This window comes from Vombatus ursinus, unplaced genomic scaffold, assembly GCF_900497805.2.
Source record: "Vombatus ursinus unplaced genomic scaffold, bare-nosed wombat genome assembly UNPS02014841.1, whole genome shotgun sequence".
Classification (NCBI taxonomy): domain Eukaryota; kingdom Metazoa; phylum Chordata; class Mammalia; order Diprotodontia; family Vombatidae; genus Vombatus; species Vombatus ursinus.
In genome coordinates, this window is record NW_020954619.1 from 16,650,601 (window position 1) to 16,665,467 (window position 14,867).

Here is a 14,867-nt window from a genome sequence, read left to right on the forward strand (position 1 = left end):
TATATGAATCAGTAACTGATTCACATAATAGTATTGAGGGTTTTTTTTGTTTATTTTATTTATTTATTTATTTTTTACTTTATATGTTTTGAGAGAAGATCTATGATCTCATAGTAAGCCCTTTATGCATACTGTTTTCAAGTCCTCTCCAGTAAAATTTAAGGAATGTTGATGAGACATTTTGGGGAAGGTAGGAAGTCTAACATCTTCTGAACTCTTTGAAATTCAAAAGGTTCTCCTCCAGCCAAAGAGGAAACAAAAAGGAGGGTCAGCTAGGTGGTGCAGTAGATAAAGCACTGGTCCTGGAGTCAGGAGGACCTGAGTTCAAATCCAACCTCAGACATGTGATGCTCACTAGCTGTGTGACCCTAGGCAAGTCACTTAACCCCAACTGCCTCACCAAAAATAGTGAATGAAAAGGAAATTTATGATTTTTTTAAATTTAATCCAAAACCTGTGATTGAGATTGTTTTTTAGCTGGTTAAGGTAGAGGTAATTTTAATCACTTGTTTTAAATGGGGAAGAGTGATGTAATTATTGAGCAAATCAATTTACCCTATCTTTACTATTCTCATTCTATAATTCTACCTTTAAGTAGTTTTGTAGAAATAACTGTAATATAGAAAGAGGTATAAAGGTATGAAAGAAAAGTCCAAGGCAAAATACTATGAGAAATGAGATGAGGGAAAGACTGGTTTTAGAGGCTTAAGGGAGAGGAAATCTAGGGAGTCTTCACAAAAAACATGACTCCTAAGTTATGTAGTCCATTCTAGGCATGGGAGATACCATAAACGAAAGCTCAGAGATTGGAGAGGATTGGAGAATGGGCCAATTTGCACAGAAAGTAAAATGTAGAAAGAGCATTCGTTGAGAAAATGCTCCACAGATAGATAGAAGTCAGACTGTGGGAGGCCTTGGATTTGGTAGTATATTCTTTGATTGATAAGGGAGAACCATTGAAAGATCATTTGACCTCAGACACCTACTACCTATGTGACCCAGGGCAAGCACTTAACCCTATTTGCCTCAGTTTCCTCATCTGTAAAATAAACTGGAGAGGGAATTGGCAAACCACTCAAGTATCTTTGTCAAGAAAACCCCAAATGGGATCATGAAGAGTTGGACATGACTGAAACAACTGGACAGCAACAGTCCCCAGTACCCTTTACATAATAGCTATTTAATAAATGCTGAATAAATGAATGAAAAAGCACTTATTAAGTAAGTGCTTATATGCCAAACCCTGTTCTAAGCAGTAAGGATACAAATGCAAAAATCCCCTGCTTTAAACAATCCTACATCTGGGGGAGATAGTCTATATAGGGGAGTGGTTGTCAAAATGGAATATTTCAATCTAAGAAGCCACAAGGACCATGACAAGAGCCATAGGGGCATTGACTTAATACATCCTTTGCAAGATCAGTGTCAGTATTGAGTGGATTATGGTTCCAGAACTGAAGGCAGAGTAGAGAGAAGAAGGCACAAGGTGGCAGGGCAGATGGCAAGGTCCAGAGGTCCAGCAGGTACAGTGACAAGCAAGATGGAATGTTGAATTGAACTGGCCCTCAAAAACACAGTAAATTTTAGTATGTTTCTGACACAAAGTGCACATTAGTTAGCCTAGTGCCCATGCTTAATAAGGATTTTTTTGCTGTGATTTTGATGGAGAAGAGAAAGACTAAGACTAGCAAAGTGCTTATATCCTCTCCCCCTCTTGTTTTCTTTGAAAATTAGAATTTTGTACTTTTCTCCTTTCTGCTCTATGAACAAAGGAGAGTCATGGGTATTAACATGGGCAGAAATCTTAATTCCAAAGTATTCTCTAGATCTACATTTTTAAAGATATGTGTTTATTTTAAAATGATAGTGCATTTTTTTTTAAATCAGCTCTCTACTACTCTACGTTCCTTCCCCTCTCACTTTTCCATTTGGGTATCCTCTGGGCTAGATTAGAAGGAGAATGACTGAAATCCTTGGTGTGTTCCCTTTCGTTTATATCATTTCACCATGACAGTGAACCATTTACATGAGAATATGTTTCTAAGTGTGAGCAGTGAATATACTGATTTCTACCCTTAGCCTTCCCACCCTACAATTTTGTGATACCACATGGTCCAAATGACCTTCGTCATTGTCCCCAGTCTAGCATGTATGTTCTGTGAAATGGAGTACGCACAGTGTCAGAATCTCAGAGTTGGAAAGAGCTTCAGTAACCATTCCTAAGCAAGAATTTTCTCCACAATATACCCAAGTGATCACTCAGCCTTTGCTGGAGTACTTCCTGGAGTAAGGGTAAACCTCAACATTTTCCATTTAATCCTATTCCACTTTGGGATAATAGATCAGAATCTAAGTATTTTTCCCTTTAATCAAGCCTACATTTTCCTTGCTGAAACTATAGCAACAATAAAATTGTTTATATGGTGCATTAAGGTCTACAAAGTACTTTACAAATATTATCTCATTTATCCTCACAGCAGTCTTGGGGGTGGCCCCCCATGTTATAAATAGGGAAATTATGGCAAACAGAAATTAAGCTACTTGCCCAGGATCACACAGCTAATAAATGTCTTCTGAGGTGATATTTAAACTCAGGTCTTCCTGCCTCCAGGCCCAACTCTGTATCTTTACCCATGTTATGTCCTTTGACATAAAGCTCTGGTAGGAATGAAAAATGTTCTCAAGGTTCATATCTTACTACCTCTCTGAGAGGCAGCCTACTGGAGGAAAGGATACTAATTTGGGGTCAAAAGACTTGGAATCAGTTGCTTGACATGGGAGACATTGGCAAAGGGTCATCCAACATGACATGCCCACATCAAAGAAGTCTCTGTGCTCCATGAGTGAAGCAGAATTGCAGTAGCTCAAAAGAAATGTGAGATGCACAAATTTAGAAACAAATCCACTACAAATGTTCAAGTGGATTACTTGTGCCCAAACTGTGGTAGAGCATTCAGAACACATATTGATCTGATCAACCACAGTGGGACACATTGTACCTTGACTCCAAGATAATGATGTCATTTTGGTCCTCTTCGAGAATGGACAACAACCAACCAACCTACTATTTACCAGGCACTATAGCAATGCAAAGAGAGGCAGAATATGCTTCCTGCCCTCAAAGAGCTCAGAATCTAATGGGGAGTATAATATAAAAAGAAGTTAAAATGATAGGGTAGAAAGAAAGTACTGCAGCAGGATGGGAAAGATGAAATGACTGCTTTAGGCTCCCTCCTTTTTTTAATTAATTTATTTTTAGTTTTCAACATTCACCTCCATAAGCTTTTTTTTTCTTTTGGATTTCTGTTGTTTAATAGATTTTGTAACATAACAAAGCTCTCTATTGTCCAGAGCTGTGCCCTTCACCCCTAAGCAGAGCTTTTTCTTACACACATACACACTCTCCAACATAAAAATCTCTTTTTTGAACAGGAAAACACTGATTGATTCTAGGTGAGGATGGACAGTGTCCTAGCGCAAGGGTCAGAGGTCAGGGCCCACAGCCAGAGTAAGACCCAGAGGGAACAGGTCATATTGTGTGTGGGAGGTGTCAGGACAAGTCAGGCCTAGGATGGTGAATTCTGGATTCCCTCCCACCTCTGCCAGGCAGCCACAAGGCAGGAGGGAGGGAGGAGGCCACAAAACCACCCACTGGCCCACAGCTGTGTGTCTTAGTTGAATGGTATGCCAGGGGGCTGATACTGACTCTGGGTAGAGCGGAGGCATGAAGGGTGACCAGGGCATCAAATCTCTGCCTTCTAGGGCTTGCCTCCTGAGAGAAGTGGGGTTTAAGCTCTTAGACATGCAAGGATGAGGCTAGCACCCACCTTCTGGGGAACCCCTGGTGTGCAGCTGAGTGGATTTCAAATCCAAGGTGAGCAGAGAGGCAGGGAGGGAGCTGGCCCACAGTCAACACTTCATAAATGCTTACTGATGGACTTCCCCCCACCCTCCTGCTCTCCAGGCCCTAACAGAAGCTTGAGAGGAGAACAGGGGAGAGGAGAGAAAGCAACCCGTCCATCCCTTCCTGGATGCCTGTTGTCCCACTCACTCTGGCGACCCTGTGGCTAAAGGGGCAAAGGCATGGAAAGCTGGGGCCAGAGATTAGTAAGAGACTATGGACACCCTGGGGGACGGCTTGGGCCATCACCCACATTTTCTATCTGTCTGTCCATCTACCACCATGTCAAAGCTTGGCTGGGCCCCTTCCACCCCAACACCCTTGCTCTGAGTCCTTTCCAGCAGGCAGGCAGGGATGCTCTTCCTCTGTGGGGAAAGGGAAAAAAGACGTAAGCAGGGAGGGCAAGGGCTGCTTCGAGCTGCCCCGCCTCCCCACCGTTGCAGCCAATTGGGACTCCTCCACATGCCCTACAGGTGTTGACAATCCCCAGGTGAAGACTGCTTGGTCCCTGAGCCCTCAGGGGATGCTAGCCTCATGCTTCATGCACACTCTCTGGAAAGAAGAGCTCCCGGCACCTTTGCACTGTGTCCTGGTGAGAGATCACTCTGTGCCCCACCGTGCGGGGGTCATCATAAATCTCGTAGTCATTTCGCGCGGGGCTGGTCTCATTCCCAAAGAAGTGGATGGTGTCAAAGCTCTCCTGGTCCAGGCGATCCAGGCAGTAGCGCTTGTCCCAGCCCTCAGGGAAGACGTCGAAGCTGATCATGCCCCTTCGGGAGAACCTCAGCCCTTTGCCACCAAACTCTGCCTTCAAGGCCTCCACGAATTTCTCCTGGATCTTTTCTTTCTTGTCCAGCTCTGAGAATTCAATCCTCTCCTCCAGGGTACAGCTGCAGCCAAAGGGGGAGACGTTCAGCATCCTGTTGCGGAATTCGGTGAAAGTACCACGCTTCTTGGGCAGCTTCAACAAGGCCATGTAGTTGAGGCAGAAGTTGATGAGGTCCTGCAGAAGCTCCTCTCCAAGGTAGTTCTGGATGGTCTTCTTGGAGAGCAGCTGTCCTTTTTTGTGTTGCACCGTCCCGTTCTCAGCAAACACGTAGTCAAACTTTTCTAATGACTTTGTCCCCCTCACCCAGCTGTTCAGCCTCCCACCACCCCAATCTTCACCCGTCCCCGAAGCTCTTGGAGAAAGGCCCACACTAAAGGGTCGATTTTCTGGCGAGCCGGGGTGAGGGTCCCATCCACGTCGAACAGGCAGAGGACGCGCTCCTTCCTCCAGAGCGTCTCCCGGTTGGCCATGACCTAGGCCCGGGCTAGTGGCTGAGGCTGCTGGGTTGGCAGGAGTGACCCAGGCTTAGTACATAAGCTTTTGAGTTCCCAATTTTCTCCTCCTCCCTCCCCTTCCTCATCCCCAAGACAGTGTGCAATCTGATATACATGCATATACATTCCTATTAAATATATTTTCACATTAGTCATGTCAGAAAGAAGAATTAGAACCAGTAGGAGGAACCACAAGAAACAAGAAATAAAATAAAACAGAAGAAAAAAAAAGAGCAAATAGAATGCTTGAATCTGCATCCAGACTCCACAGTTCCCTCTCTGGATGTGGATAGCACTTTCCACCATGAGTCCCTTGGAGATGTCCTAGATCCTTGCATTGCTGAGAAGAGCTAGGTCTATCAAAGTTAGTCATTACACAACGTGGCTGTTACTGTGTACATTGTTCTCCTGGTTCTGCTCACTCCACTCAGCATCAGTCTAAACAAGTCTTTCCAGGTTTTTCTGAAGTACACCTGCTCATCATTTCTTAAGGCTCAATAGTATTCCATTACTTTCATATACCATAACTTGTTCAACCATTTCCCAATTGATGGGCATGCCCTCAATTTCCAATTCTTTGCCACCACAGAAAGAGCTGCTATAAATATTTTTGTACATCTGGGTCCTTTTCCAGTTTTTATGATCTCTTTAGGATTCAGACCTAGAATTGCTGGGTCAAAGGGTATGCACTGTTTCATAGCCCTTTGGACATAGTTCCAAAATGGTTGGATCAGTTCACAATTCCACCAACAATGCATTAGCGTTCCAATTTTCCCATATCTTCTCCAACATTTATCATTTTCCTGTTTTGTCATGTTAGCCAATCTGATAGGTGTGAAGTGGTACCTCAGAGTCATTTTGATTTTCATTTCTCTAATCCATAGTGATTTAGAGCATTTTTTCATATAGATAGCTTTAATTTCTTAATCTGAAAACTACCTGTTCATATCCTTTGACCATTTATCAATTGGGGAATGACTTGTTTTCTTATAAATTTGACTGAGATCTCTATAAATTTTAGAAATGAGACCTTTATCAGAGATACTGGTTGCAAAAATTCTTTCCCAGTTTTCTGCTTCTCTCCTAATCTTGGTTGTATTGGTTTTATTTGTGCAAAAACTTTTCAATTTAATGTAATCAAAGTTATCCATTTTGCATTTCATAATGTTCTCTTATCTCTTGTTTGATCATGAATTCTTCTGTTCTCCATAAATCTGACAGGTAAACTATTCCTTGCTCTCCTAGTTTGCTTTTAGTATCAGCCTTTATATCTAAATCGTGTTCCCACTTTGACTTTATTTTGGTATATGGTGTAAGATTTTGTTCTATCCCTAGTTTCTGCCAAATTCTTTTCCAGTTTTCCCAGCAGCTTTTGTCAAATAGTGAGTTCCTATCCTAGAAACTGGGATCTTTGAATTTATCAAACAGTAGATTACCATAGTCATTGACTACTGTGTCTGTGTATCTAATCTATTCCACTAATCCACTACTCTATTTCTTAGCCAGTACCAAGTAGTTTTGATGATTGTTGCTTTAGAATACAATTTAAGATCTGGAATGACTAGGCTACCTTCCCCTGCATTTCTTTTCATTAGTTCACTTGATATTCTGGACTTTTTATTATTCCAAATGAATCTTGTTATTATTTTTTCTAACTCTATAAAATAATTTTTTGGTAGTTTGATTGTTGTGACACTGAGTAAGAAAATTAGCTTAGGTAGAATTGTCATTTTTATTATATTAGCTCAGCCTACCCATGAGTAATTGATGTTTTTCCAATTATTTAGACCTGACTTTATTTGTGTGAAAAGTGTTTTATAATTGTTTTTATATAGTTCCTGGGTTTGTTTTAGGAGGCAGACTCCTAAATATTTTATAATGTCTACAGTCACTTTAAATGGAATTTTTCTTTCTATCTCTTGCTATTGGGCTTTGTTAGTAAAATGGAGAAATGCTAATGATTTATGTGGGTTTATTTTATATCCTGCAACTTTGCTAAAGTTGTTTTTTATTTCAAGTAATCTTTTTCTTCATTCTCTAGGATTCTCTAGGTATATCATCATATCTTCAAAGAGTGATACCTTTGTTTCTTCTTTGCCTATTCTAATACCTTCAATTTCTTTTTCTTCTCTTACTGCTAAAGCTACTGTTTCTAGTACCATATTGAATAACAGTGGTGATAATGAACATTATAATTTCACCCCTAACATTATTAGAAATGTGTCTAGCTTATCCCCATTACATATAATGCTTGCTGATGGTTTTAGGTAGATATTACTTATCATTTTCAGGAAGACTCCATTATTTGTATGCTCTCTAGTGTTTTTAATAGGAGTGGATGTTGTATTTTGTCAAAAGCTTTTTCTGTATCTATTGAGATAATCGTGTGGTTTCTGTAATTTTGTTGTTGATATGATCAATTACGCTGATAGTTTTCCTAATATTGAACCATCCCTGCATTCCTAGTATAAATCTTACCTGGTCATAGTATATTATTCTCATGATAAGCTGCTGTAATCTTTTTGCTAATATTTTATTTAAAATTTTTGCATCTATATTCATTAGAGAAATTGGTCTATAATTTTCTTTCTCTGTTTTGACTCTTTCAGATTTAGGTATCAATACCATATTTGTATCATAAAAAGAATTTGGTAAAATTCCTTCTTCACCTATTTTTCCAAACACTCTATATAGTTTTGGAGTTAATTGTTCTTTAAATGTTTAATAGAAATCGCTTGTAAATCCATCTGGGTTTGGAGATTTTTTCCTAGGAAGTTCATTGATGACTTGTTCAATTTCTTTTTCTGAAATGGGGTTATTTAAATATTTTGCTTCCTCTTCTGTTAATTTGGGCAATTTATTTTTTTTTGTAAATATTCATCTATTTCTTTTTTTCTTTTTTTCTTTTTTTATTAATTTATTTTATTTATCAAAAATCACTTCCATAAGTTTTTGAGTTTTAAATTTTTCTCCCTCTCCCTCCCTACCTCCCTCCCCAAAATGGCCCACAATCTAATATAGGCTATACATATATATTCTTATTAAACATATTTTCACATTAGTGATATTGTAAGTAAGAATTAGAATTAATAGGAGAAATCACAAGAAAGAGGAAACAAAACACAACAGAAGAAAAAAAATAGCAAATAGTATGCTTTGATCTGCATTCAAACTCCATAGTTCTTTCTCTGGATGAATATTCATCTATTTCACTAAGATTGTCAAATTTATTGTCATTACAGTTGGGCAAAATAGTTCCTAATTATTGTTTTAATTTCCTCTTCATTGGTGGTCAATTCACTTTTTTCATTCTTAATACTGACAATTTAGTTTTCTTCTTTCTTTTTTTTAATTAAATTAACCAAAAGTTTATCTATTTTATTGGTTTTTCATAAAACCCAGCTCTTAATTTTACTTACTAGTTCAATACTTTTCTTAAATTCAATTTTATTAATCTCTCTTTTGATTTTCAGTATTTCTAATTTGGTATTTAATTGCAGATATTCAATTTGTTCTTTTTCTAGCTTTTTAAATTGCATTCCCAATTCATTGATCTCCTCTTTCTCTATTTTATTCATGCAAACATTTAGAGATATAGAACTTCCCCTAAAAACTGCTTTCACTGAATCCCATAAGTTTTGGTATATTCTTTCATAATTGTCATTCTCTTGGATGAATTTATTGATTGTTTCTATGATTTGTTGTTTGACTCACTCATTCTTTAGGATTAGATTATTTAGTTTCTAATTAATTTTCAGTCTATCTTTCCATGGCTCTTTATTACATAAAATTTTTATTGCATCATGATCTGAAAAGGATGCATTTAATATTTCTGCTTTTCTGTATTGGATTATGAGGTTTTTAATGCCCTAATACATGGTCAATTTTTGTGTAGGTGCCATGTACCACTGAAAAAAAAAGTATATTCCTTTTTATCCCCATTCAATTTTCTCCAGAGGTCTACTGTATCTAACTTTTCTAAAATTCTATTCACGTCCTTAACTTCTTTCTTGTTTATTGTGTGGTTAAATTTATCTAGTTCAGAGAGGGGGAGGTTGAAGTCCCCCACTACTATAGTTTTGATGTCTATTTCTTCTTGTAACTCCCTTAACTTCTCCTCAAAGAATGTGGATGCTGTACCACTTGGTGCATATATGTTTAGTAATGATATTACTTCACTGTCTATGGTGCCTTTTAGCAAGATGTCCTTTCCTTCCTTATCTCTTTTAATGAGGTCTGTTTTTGCTTTTGCTTTGTCTGAGATCAGGATTGCTACCCCTTAAGTCAGCTGAAGCATAATATATTCTACTCCAATCTTTTACCTTTACCCTGTGTGTGTCCCTCTGTTTCAAATGTGTTTCTTGTAAACATATTGTAGGATTATGGTTTTCAAGTCACTCTGTTATCTACTTCCGTTTTATGAGAGAGTTCATCCCATTCACATTCACAGTTGTGATTACTATCTGTGTCTTTCTCTCTATCCTATCCCCACCCCCCTCATTTATGCTTTTCTTTCTCCTTCTCTCTCTTTCCCTCCTCACCAGTTTTGCTTTTGACCACTGCCTGCTTTTATCTGCCCTCCCTTCTACTGGCCCTGCTCCCTTTTCTTTTCCCTTTCCCCTCCTACTGCCTATATGGCAAGCTAGATTTCTATACCTAACTGATTATATTATTCCCTTCTTGAGCCAAATCTGATGAGAGTGAAGTTCAAAAAATGTTCATCTCTTTCCATTCTTTCCCTCTACTGTAATATATCTTTGTGCCTCTTCATGTGATGTAATTTGCCCTTTTCTGCCTCCTCCTTTCCTCTTCTCCTATTACAATTCCTTTTCACCACTTCATTATGTTTTTTATCATCACATCAAAGTCAACTTAAACCCACCCCCTCTGTCTATGTATATCCCTCTAAATTTTGTAATGAAGATACAGTTCTCAAGAATTATAAGTATCGAGGCTTGGCTCTGTGGTGACCGTGGTGGTAGCGCTGAGCTTATGTGGCCTGAGTGGCAGCAGCATGGCAGCGTTGGAGAGCTGGGTGTGCAAGACGGCAGGCTGCAGCAGCGAGGCCAAGCTGCAGTGCCCATCCTACATCAAGCTGGGCATCCAGGGTTCCTACTTCTGTTCTCAGGAGCGTTTTAAGGGAAGGTGGGCCACTCACAAGTTACTACACAAGACAGGAAAAGATGAAAAAGGGAAACATGAAGTTTCTTCTTGGACTGTGGAAGGGGGTATTAACACAGATCCTTGATCAGGTTATTGATACACTGGTAAACTTAGACCACATTATCTACTGATGCCAACTAGACCAGTGCCAAGTTATATTCAGAGACCTGACTATGCTGATCATCCTTTAGGAATGTCTGAATCTGAACGGGCTTTCAAAGGTACTTCTCAAAAAAAAATACTTTCCTCTGAAGATTTAGAAGGCATGTGGTTAGTGTGTAGGCTTGCAAGGGAAATGTTGGATGTTGTTGCCATGATGGTTAAGCCAGGTGTAACTACTGAAGAAATAGACCACACTGTCCATTTAGCATGCATTGCAGGAAATTGCTATCCTCCTCCACTGAATTACTATAATTTTCTGCAGTCGTGTTGTACTTCAGTGAATGAAGTGATCTGCCACAGAAGTCCAGACAGGAGACCCTTGCAAGATGGTGATATTGTAAATGTGGATATCACTATCTATCAAAATGGTTATCACAGGCACATGAATGAGACTTTTTTTGTGGGAGAAGTGGATGAGAGTGCAAGAAAGCTGGTCCAGACAATTTTCGAGTGTCTCATGCAAGCAATTGATGCAGTGAAACCTGGAGTTTGATACAGAGAGCTGGGAAACATAATTCACAAGCATGCCCAAGCAAATGGTTTTTCAGTTGTTCGAAGTTACTGTGGACGTGGAATCCATAAACTTTTCCATACAGCCCCCAATGTACCACATTATGCCAAAAATAAAGCCGTTGGAGTGATGAAGCCTGGTCATGTATTTACAATTGAACCCATGATCTGTGAAGGTGGATGGCAAGATGAAACCTGGCCAGACGGTTGGACAGCAGTGACGAAAAATGGGAAGCTATCTGCTCAGTTTGAGCACACCTTGCTGGTCATGGACACTGGCTGTGAAATCTTAACCCAGCCACTAGATGGTGTGTGTCCTCACTTCATGTCCCAGTTTTAAGTTCTCCTGAGATGACACACCTACATATCTTTTGACTATACTATGCATTTTATTGAGAGTACAGAATAGAGGAGGGTATTTTATCATTTGTTTTGTTTTCATTGTCTTTAGCTAAGAGAGGAGTACATCATTGTGTATGTGTACCTTCAAGAGCTTGTTTTGGGTCTGAAAAAGCAGTGAAGAATAAAAAAAATTTTTCTCTACTCCTTTCTTCTCTCCCAATATTCTTCATGCCCTGCTTCCTCAATTGCCTTTTAGACATCTTACCTTCAACCAGCTTACAGTTGCTTCTGTCACTGCTGTGACAGGCCACTCAGTGCCAGCTACTTTCCAATTGAATGTTGTTTGTAAATGAGAATTCTTGACACCTTAGCCAGATTTTTTAAAATATATATAATGTGTACATATATGTGTGTATACTCATATGTGTTCATATGCATATATATATTTAAATCTCAGAGATCCACATAATTGCTTGCTAATAACACTAATAGGATGTGGTAAGAAATGGGTCCACTCTCAGTAATATGATATAATTCTCAATTAGAGAATTTGCTTTATTTTTTCCTTTCTCCCCACCCCCATATTTTTCTTTTTCCTCATGCTTTGCAGCTTCTGTTGTAACTGTGCTTGAGGAAACCCACAATCCCATGCGACTCGCTTCCCAGCCTAGACTCTTAGACACACCAGTGGGGGTGTGCAACAAGTTCACTTTGGAAAAAGTCTCTGATCTTTTCCCTGCTTATGACAGAATCTCTTTGTCCACTAACAGTGGCTAGCTTTGCTGGGTCTAATGGATGGATGCAATATACTGCTATTTCAGACCTTCCTTATATTAGAATTTAAACCAAGAAAGAATTTACAGACTCCTGTCTTCTCCTCTTTATTTTATTTCTTGAGCCTACCTAGGGACCATCATAGGGTGCAGATTACCTTGGGAGAGGAGATGTGAAAAGACAGGTCACTTACATATACCCAGCATGGACAAGGAAGAAAAATAAAATGCTGTTTGGATCTCTGGTATAAAATTGAATGGACCTAGTACTAGTATGGAACAAACCACTGTAGCCCACTAGGGCATCAAGATTGTCCTCAGCAGTGGAGCGAAGCTTTCCCCCATACCTCTGGTAATGCACTCTATGTGGGAGACAGATACTCCCTTTAGATTTAACTAGGTTACTGGGATGGAACCTTCAGCTTTGGCAGGGCAGGGATCCTAGTAAACTATTGTTGCTACTTAAGCTGTGAGAGTGACCTCAGCTACCACTTTAGGCCTGATATCTTTATTCCTCCAAATCCTTCAGGCCCATCCAATAAATAAGACCTAGCAAAACCTAAAAGCACAGTCTCTGATGGGCACATTATTCTTGGGGGTCTGATGACAACTTGTGTTGTAATTGGCACCACTAAAGCACTCACCTTATAAGAAAATGTCTTCTTTTCCAGAGTGCCTCAGACCTTTATACAAAAATTGCAATTGCAGTTTCTTGACTTTCTTACTGTTTTTATGATTCAGCAAAATGACCTCTTGGTACCAGGTGGATTTGGGGAGGGTTGAGGTAGTAGAGCATGTGTGAAGATTTTCATTACACAGAATGCAATACTTGTGAATGTAACATATAGCATTATACAAGGCCATAAAGCATTTGCTGGGGATTAAAACAAAGAAAAACTTAATGACGATCCTACCACGTGCTCATCTGCTTCGTTATGGTTGTTTGGGGAAGAGGAAGCTGCTTTCCCAATCTAAATAAAGCCAGTAGCATTGTTTAGTGACAAAACACTTCTTGGTGGCTGTAAATTATAATTTACAACATTTGGGGTGTTACTAACCTTCTTAACTGGAAAAATTATCTGCTTCTGGAGGTTGTCTAGATTAAAAGGCAGGCAGCTACCTGATGTGCATCACCAGAGAGCAAACCCAAAGAATGCAGAATCTTGGAGGAAGGGGCTGGTGGTTGTCTTAAAAATTAATTTTTTGTTGAGAGCTTTTATTTTTATGTCACCTTCATTTTCCAGTGTCTCTTCCTTTTCTCTCACCAAGAAATATGGCTCTTTTGGTTTTTTTTTCCCTTTAATGACTTTTTTCCAGTTTCTGGAGAATTTTTTTTTAATGTTTCAGACCATAGATAATGCATGGATTACATCCCAAGTTTTTACATCTTACTACAATTTAGAAAAGGTATGGCTTTGGTCTAAGGAAAACTGCCAACAATTTCTGAAACAAATTTCCCATGTTTAAGAATTTCACATCCATTTCAAAGAGTTCATATGCCTTTGGTGAAAGGCTTGGGCCTTTACCTGTCTCTCTATCACTACTATTATATTTATAGTCGTGATTTTCCCTTACTCTTTCTTTTTTAGTGTCTCTCTATGAGGGCTTATATATTACAAATGACTGTAAGAATACCATTTACCATTGAAACAATGATTTGCCAAGCAAGACTTCATCTAATGATCTCATTTAATTTTTCCTAAGCTTCTTGTTTTTTAAAATGTGTTTTATTAAATGGCTGAGCAATCAAACATAGATCTTTACTTTTGACTGACTGATTAAAATTGAAGGAAGAAAGTTCTAGTCTTTGAAGAAAATGCACCTGTCTTGGAGCCAAGTTTCTGACTGCTCAGAAAATTCCTTAATCGAATGGGAAACCACCATACCCTTTGAAGGGAAAATATATATGGTGGGTGGTGGGCTCATTTAGAGTAGGGGTTCTTAACCTCTCTTTTTTTTTTTGGCTCATATCCTGTTGGCTTTCTGGTGACACCTATGGAACCCTACATATTATTCCCTACATTCATAATTAGAGGAAATTCTAAATTTTGGTTAAAGGCTAGTGAAAATTAAGTTGCAGTTTCTTCTTCAGTTCAGGACCCCACCCCCCACCCCAAAAAAATCTGTCAATGGACTCCAAGTTAAGAACCCTTCCTTTAGAAATTTGGGAGAAAGTTTGGTACCTTGTCATGTTATATGTCATAATTCACCTGTAATGGGTCACTGACCAGATTTGGCTTTTCTTTGAAAGGAGCCTACCAAGTTTGCTCCATGAATGGACTGAGATGAAATACCATTAAGAAAATATTTGAGATCACCTAGATTTGCTGCCTCCTTTGTCTTTCCACAAGAGTGGAAGGCAACATATGGACTTTCAACACTTTTGGAGCAACAGGACTAATGTGCCAGTACTCAATATTAACAGTTAGGTGCGCTTTCCAAATGAGCTCTCCTACCAGCTTCAATTCTGAGGAAAGCAGAACTTGGGCTGTTAATTCTGGCTGAATTGTGTCTGAACTCCTTGAGGGGCAAAGAACTCTTGGCTGCCGTGGTTCCAACTGCTCACTGTGTGACCTCCCCACCTCACCTTTCAAGAGGGGCGATCCAGATTTTGCCAGAAGAAAACTGGAATACCTTGTAAGGGCCTCCACCCTCCCGTGTATCCGTGATATACTTGTTGGCCTATTGTCTTT

The 14,867-nt window shown here is 39.2% G+C and overlaps 2 pseudogenes; one reads left to right on the plus strand and one right to left on the minus strand.

The window, feature by feature from the left end:
• Positions 1 to 4,433: 4,433 nt before the first annotated feature.
• Positions 4,434 to 5,200, minus strand: LOC114026607 (annotated as a pseudogene).
• A 5,038-nt stretch (positions 5,201 to 10,238) lies between these two features.
• Positions 10,239 to 11,399, plus strand: LOC114026606 (annotated as a pseudogene).
• The last annotated feature ends 3,468 nt before the right edge of the window (positions 11,400 to 14,867 follow it).